The sequence below is a fragment of the Ctenopharyngodon idella genome, chromosome 16 (genome assembly GCF_019924925.1).
Source record: "Ctenopharyngodon idella isolate HZGC_01 chromosome 16, HZGC01, whole genome shotgun sequence".
Classification (NCBI taxonomy): Eukaryota; Metazoa; Chordata; class Actinopteri; order Cypriniformes; family Xenocyprididae; genus Ctenopharyngodon; species Ctenopharyngodon idella.
This window is the reverse complement of record NC_067235.1, coordinates 7,277,346-7,283,745: the sequence shown is the minus strand read 5'-3', so window position 1 is coordinate 7,283,745 and position 6,400 is coordinate 7,277,346. Positions and strand designations below refer to the sequence as shown.

Here is a 6,400-nt window from a genome sequence, read left to right as displayed (position 1 = left end):
CCACCAACGTTTACCATCCAACCTGACAGAACTGGAGAGGATCTGCAAGGAGGAATGGCAGAGGATCCCCAAATCCAGGTGTGAAAAACTTGTTGCATCTTTTCCAAAAAGACTCATGGCTGTATTAGATCAAAAGGGTGCTTCTACTAAATACTGAGCAAAGGGTCTGAATACTTAGGGCCATGTGATATTTCAGTTTTTCTTTTTTAATAAATCTGCAAAAATGTCAACAATTCTGTGTTTTTCTGTCAATATGGGGTGCTGTGTGTACATTAATGAGGAAAAAAAAATGAACATAAAAATCATTTTAGCAAATGGCTGCAATATAACAAAGAGTGAAAAATTTAAGGGGGTCTGAATACTTTCCGTACCCACTGTATGTAAAATCTAAGAACCTTCACTTGTCAGGCATGATTCTTAAAAAAATACCGGCTTCTATACAAAATGAGGCAATTCGGTCTGACATACAAAACATTGAGGCAAAAGAAATCCAAAGTCAGAAAACCCAGTTACCCGCAAACAATCACACAAACAGTCCAAAATTTATTTTGTAATTGTGCATGTATGACCACTGACAAACAAGACACAATTACACAAAATAAAAAAAAGCATCAAAGAATGGTCTACTCAGACACAATGATTAACCTCCACTAAGAGTTCACCAAGCAACACCCAGACGTTAGTCTGAGTTATTCATCTTTCTGCACTCTTCGCCCTTTCTATGTCACAGCACCCAAGCCATCTGATCGAAAGACCTGTCAGCGCCAATACCATGAAAATGCAAAGATGATGTTTGAGGTCTTGGGAGAACATGGGGTTACTCAGAGTAACAAGCTTGATGATAGTTTTGAGCTGGTTTGTTGCTCTCCTCCAAGTGAAGCATGTCTCCTGCGCGTTTGTACTCGCTGTCTTCACAAAAGCACACCTATTGCAGAATAACAAGAGCTGATCAATGTTGAGTGGCAGCAGTGGGAACGGTTAAAGGACCAAATGGCAGGCGAATCTCACCACAACACTAAACTTGTGACGCATACTGGCACCATAGCAGAACTCATACGGCTGTATGAAGACCTGTTACGTAATGAGACAACAACACGTGTGTTTGGTTAAAAATCAGTCCAGAGAGTACAGGAAGATGATAGACAACTGTGATGAAAAGAGTGTAAATGTGCATGTTGACTTCGCAGAATGTATATATGTGTCATTTTCTACTGTCATCTCTGCTAAACTGCAGGTGTTAAAAATAATACAGATGTTAGAGAAGCTCAAAACTATCTATTTAATAGTACAATTATTCTTGTATGCTATATATAATAAACTAGTATAATGAGGTTGAAGCCACATCTATGTTTTACGACATTCAAACATGATTATTAACATTGCTATAGCTATTAGATTGTCACTACAGCAATTTTCCTTCTTGATACGGGCCTGTACTATAGCTGTTAGCAACATCACTAATCTAACCTTTGCATTGTACTTCACCTGTAGTTTTAATGTCCAGAAACTCTCTGTTTAGTTCCTTTCTCTATGAAGCCCCTTCTTCTCAAAATTGCAATGTGCTCTGATTGGTCATCTGGACCAGTGTGGTGTGTTTGGGAAACGTCACGCCCCTTACCATAACTGTGAATTTCAACACACTTCTCAACACAACTCACCCCTTTTTTGCCAATGCTTTGGGCAGGGATTATTTAAATGAGGGATATTGTGACATGTACGTTCCCAGCAGAAGCATTTCAGGGAGTTCAGAAACAGTCACAAGAAACAAACAGTTCAGAAACAAACTTACTGATAGAGAATAACTCCCTTTGGAGCTGTCTTTGTGCTTTGTTAGTATGCAGACCTTTTTCATATTAAAACAGCAACACTCTAAAGAAAGTTGAAAATGTAAAAAAGCATAATAGGACCCATTTAATAAAACTTCACTCATCAGACTTATGATTTACACTGACGAAATTCAATCAGGGCTATAAGCTCGGCCATATCAGAATATGTTCGGTTGGTTTCCCGCTGCTGAATCCGAGCTATTCCTGCATGTCAACGGCCCGTCTGATGAGCTGCAGCTCAGAGCGAGTGAAATTGCTTGAAAGGCTCTGTTAATGTTGCAGCTCTTCTGGAGGGCCGTATCTCTGTCTTGCAGAGAGAAGATGTAATCACATGGGCCACGCTTCCGCCGCTGTCTGCCGTGTGTTGGCTTATTTTAAGATATTGGTTTGGCTGTGCAAATGGCAAGGGTTTATACCCATGCAGTGGTTGCTTAGCAACTGTCAGAAAGGTAATTTTCAGCTAGCAAGTTTTTTTTTTCTTTTTTTTTTTCTTTAATTCAATACATCCAGAGTGCTGTTTCTTTTGGAGTCATTTTGGATTACCAGCAAAGCCTGTGATTTAGGAATAGAAAATAACACTGAATAATGATCTGATTATTAAAATCATATTAGTTATTAGGATTATAATGACTAGATTGTATTATGGTATGTGAACAGTGTCCACTTGACAGTGCTGAAGGTAACTGGATCACCGCTTTCTTACGGCTGGTCCCCGTCTTTCCAAAAACTGCTAAAGGAATGCTTAATGCGTCTGTCTACATACCATAACATCTGAAAGAGAAGGCCTTAGAGAATGTTATCTTTGAAAATAAGTTGAACTAGGCCTTTGAATTTGGTTAAGTGCTGAATATTACACATTTGTGATTTCTTATTGATGAGTTAAGCCAGTGGGATTCCCTTTTTCTCTCCCCGTAAAGCACAATAAAAGCCGTTCAGAAGTGTGCCTGATCAGGAACTCCATACACATACATTTACCGTACATGACACAAGGACGTTAGAGCATAATGAGAATTAGCATTTGAAATGGCGGCTTTATGTTTGCAGGCTAAAATACAAGCAAAGTGCAGAATCAAGTGGTACTCCCTGATAAGTGTCTCATCCTGAGATTAAAAGAGTACAATTTCCTCATGAATATATTAACATTTTATGAGCGAAATCAGGCTACAGCAATCTCCTCTGCATAAATAATGTGCAAGCTTAATAATACTGCCTAGCAGGAGGCCTCTCTTGACATGTCAAATTGAATGAGTGTGTGTGTGTGTGTGTGTGTGTGTGTGTTTCATAGACAAAATGAATCTTTCTTGTTTATCTTTTCTTGACGTCACTCTCACACTGAAATTATGTCCTGTAACAATGAGTCGCCAGCCGTAAAACCACTGATGGTTTTTAATGCATCACATTTAGTGATCATAATCCTAGAAGCTATTCATTGAGAAACTATCATTTTATACCTGACAAGAATAAATAAACATGATGAAGTAGGTCATATAACAGTCTGTAACGTGAAGAGATTGTGACCAGATTCTGTAATCAACCTTAATGCGTAATGCAGGAAACGCACAAATATTCAATGCATAAATAATAACATGCATGCTGTTACCTGGAATGCTTGAGAAAGCCAACATTCTGAGTTACCTTTTCAGCAAGACGCATCATTTGACGTCACTTCCAAGATGGCGGCATGTCCTTCCAACGAGCATACTGTGGAGCTATTATATGTCATACATAAAAACACACTTTAACATTAGACATTAAGTTTATACTGTTAAAATTTTTAGTGTGAAATTACAGTATTATCCAGGTCAATAATTGCATTACCTTCACAGTAAGACTTTTCTTGTATCACGTATAGTTTTTTATTTTCTTTCATGTTCATGTTTCGTGTTATTTTGTAGTTTAGTCAAATTTCATGTTCCTGTTTGCCATGTGCTTCCCTTGTTTGTGTCATGTTCTAGTCATGTGATCCTGCCATGTGCTCCCATCGTCATATGTTATGTTGTTATTGGTTATTGTCGTGATTAGTTTCATAGGTGTGCCTTGTTTAGCCACTAGTCCTTGTGTATTTAAGCCCTCAAGTTTGCCATATGTCTTCGTTTATATTGTTCCCTGTAACCACTGTTTGGTGAGTGATATGTTTCTGTTTTAAGTCAAGTCTTTGTTTTATGTTTGATTATGTTTAGAATTAATAAACTGCCCTTGGGTTCTTCAAGCTCGCCTCCAGTGGATCTGCTGACATTAGTCACGTTTTTTACAACTGTAGTGTAAAAAAAAAAAGCTTGGTTTTACTGCGAGTTAAACCACCTTGTGAGTGTTATTGGAAAACACAAAATACAGTGCATATGTACTAAGTACTAAGACACCTGCATGCAGTGCACCATGAATAGATTTTACTGTAGAGGTTTTTTTTTTTTTTTTGATAATTGTTGGTTTTATAGGTGCTGTTGAACTTATTTTTGGTTCAGTTTTTGCAGTTTGTTTTATTTTGTAATGGTTTGTGTTGTAAGTTTTTATTTTATTTGTCAAGTGTAATCGTTGTTTTCTATGTGGAGTATTGATGTCTGTGCATCATTAGGTGATGCTTATAAGAAAAAATCTTGTATTGTAGGATGATGTCACATCATCTGGAAACAGTAATGAATTTGATACATGTTATTGGTAAATCTTCATTCTTAAATAATGCTAAAATAAAAACTTCAATTTTGTGCTAAAAGTAGTTTGACTAACTTAATCAGCCAATTAGCTTTTCATATTATAGCTTATCCTCGCTTTAACAAATGCTTTCAATTGTCATACTTCTGACTTGGCTAGATCAGAAATTTGGGTAACACTGTTATTATTAGGTAGTTACCCATGCAGGAAGTAATGCAGGACAAATGAGTAGTACTACACTTTATAAACTACTACTAATATGAAAAAACTATTTTATCCATTAGATTTAGCATTTAGTGCCATTAAAGGTTTGTATCTCCAATCACAGAGAAATGAAGACGCTCCTCCTCATGCATGGTGATGGATTCAATGACACTGACTGACCTCTGCTTTATATATTTAGGGGTTCAAGCACGTAGTGCTGAAACCCTATTGTAAATGTAAGGATTGTTATTATTTTTCTTATGCCTTAAAACTGATCGGGCAGCCCAAACCGTAAGGCCGAGAGACTTGACACTTTGTCAGATGGTAGTAGTCTTGCTCGTTACTCAGATACTCAGACTCGTCCAAATCGGCCAATAGGTGGCGCTACAGCGATCAAAAATGCAAAATCGCTAATAACTCCTAGACTGTTTGTCAAGTGTCTTATATAATTGGAATCCTTGGCTTAAGACGGACAAAATGATTATCTCTGATTTCATTTCCACCAGGAAAAATTTTCAGCCATTTTGAATTTTGTCCAAAACCTACTTTTGTGAACTAGTCCTAGGTTTTTTCACCCGATCAGAACCAAACCAGTGCAGAAATGTTCCCTGGAGTCTGAATATCAAAAGTTTTCAAAAAATTTTGATTCACGGTCGCTAAGGGGCGCCAAAATGTTCGAAACGGGCGAAGCTACTTTTACTAAAATGGCTATAACTCAAGAATGAAATGAAATATTTGCACCAAACTTGGTACACATGTGTAGGGGCTCAATCTTTGGACATGATAAAAAAAATCGCGTCGATTGGACACTAGGTGGCGTTATAACTTGAAAACATGAAAACAGCTGTAACTATGCAACCGTTAGTCCGATCGACTTGAAATTTGGCATACAGTGTCTTGGTCAAAGGGGGCATGATAGTCTATGAGGACATTGGCGTATCTCAAAAAACATGGCCGCCATCAGCCAATGAAGTTTGAGCACCTATTAGACAAGGTTAATGGAGGCCGATCGGAACAAAACTTGGTGGGCATGTTCGACTCATGGTCCTAGAGGTCTGTAAGAATTCTGAAAGAAATCGGCCACTAGTTGGCGCTAACGCGTTTTTACGCGTCAGTAATCACGTGGTGTTTAACAGATCCACATAATATGCATATCATTGGATAGATCTCCACATTCTGAACAACTTTGCCTCAAGAACCAATGCTGTCAATCAAATCGCTCATTAATTATTCGTGAATTAGTGAAAAACCTACTTCTGCGAAGTAGTCCTAGGTTTTTGGCCCAATCGGAACGAAACCAGTGCAGGACAATTCTCTGGACTCTCAAGATCAATAATTATCAAAAAAAAAGTTGAACTTTACCCTTTGGGTCGCTATAACAGGGTCATTTAGAAAGTGTGGCTAAATATACCCAAAATCCTATAAAGCCTAAACGAAAACTCAGAACTTCACAAAAATAGATGAGCACATGCAGCATATGATGGCACTATAACTGTTAAAAACCTTTAAAAAACATATGTTTTTAATGGTTTTGGATGAAAATGTGTATAACTTTGGGTGTGGTCGACTTATTTTCACAGGAGTCATGTGCTTAGACTCCTGAAACCTTGCTGAGTCCAACGATACCAGACTTGACAGGTTTCGGCTTATGGTTTGTGCAATGTTGTGATTTAGCGCTTAAAAAACTTTTGCGAATATCTTCGAAACCGTTAGTCAGATCG

General features: G+C 37.8%; 1 long non-coding RNA gene across 1 annotated transcript; it reads right to left on the bottom strand.

Annotated features, from left to right (window-relative positions):
- Window positions 1-633: 633 nt before the first annotated feature.
- Window positions 634-1,578, bottom strand: LOC127497980 (uncharacterized). Its single transcript, XR_007925734.1, has 3 exons — window positions 1,486-1,578; window positions 1,009-1,071; window positions 634-925 (listed from the first exon to the last, which is right to left on the bottom strand). It is a non-coding gene; the product is annotated as an uncharacterized LOC127497980 (long non-coding RNA).
- Between the last annotated feature and the right edge of the window lie 4,822 nt (window positions 1,579-6,400).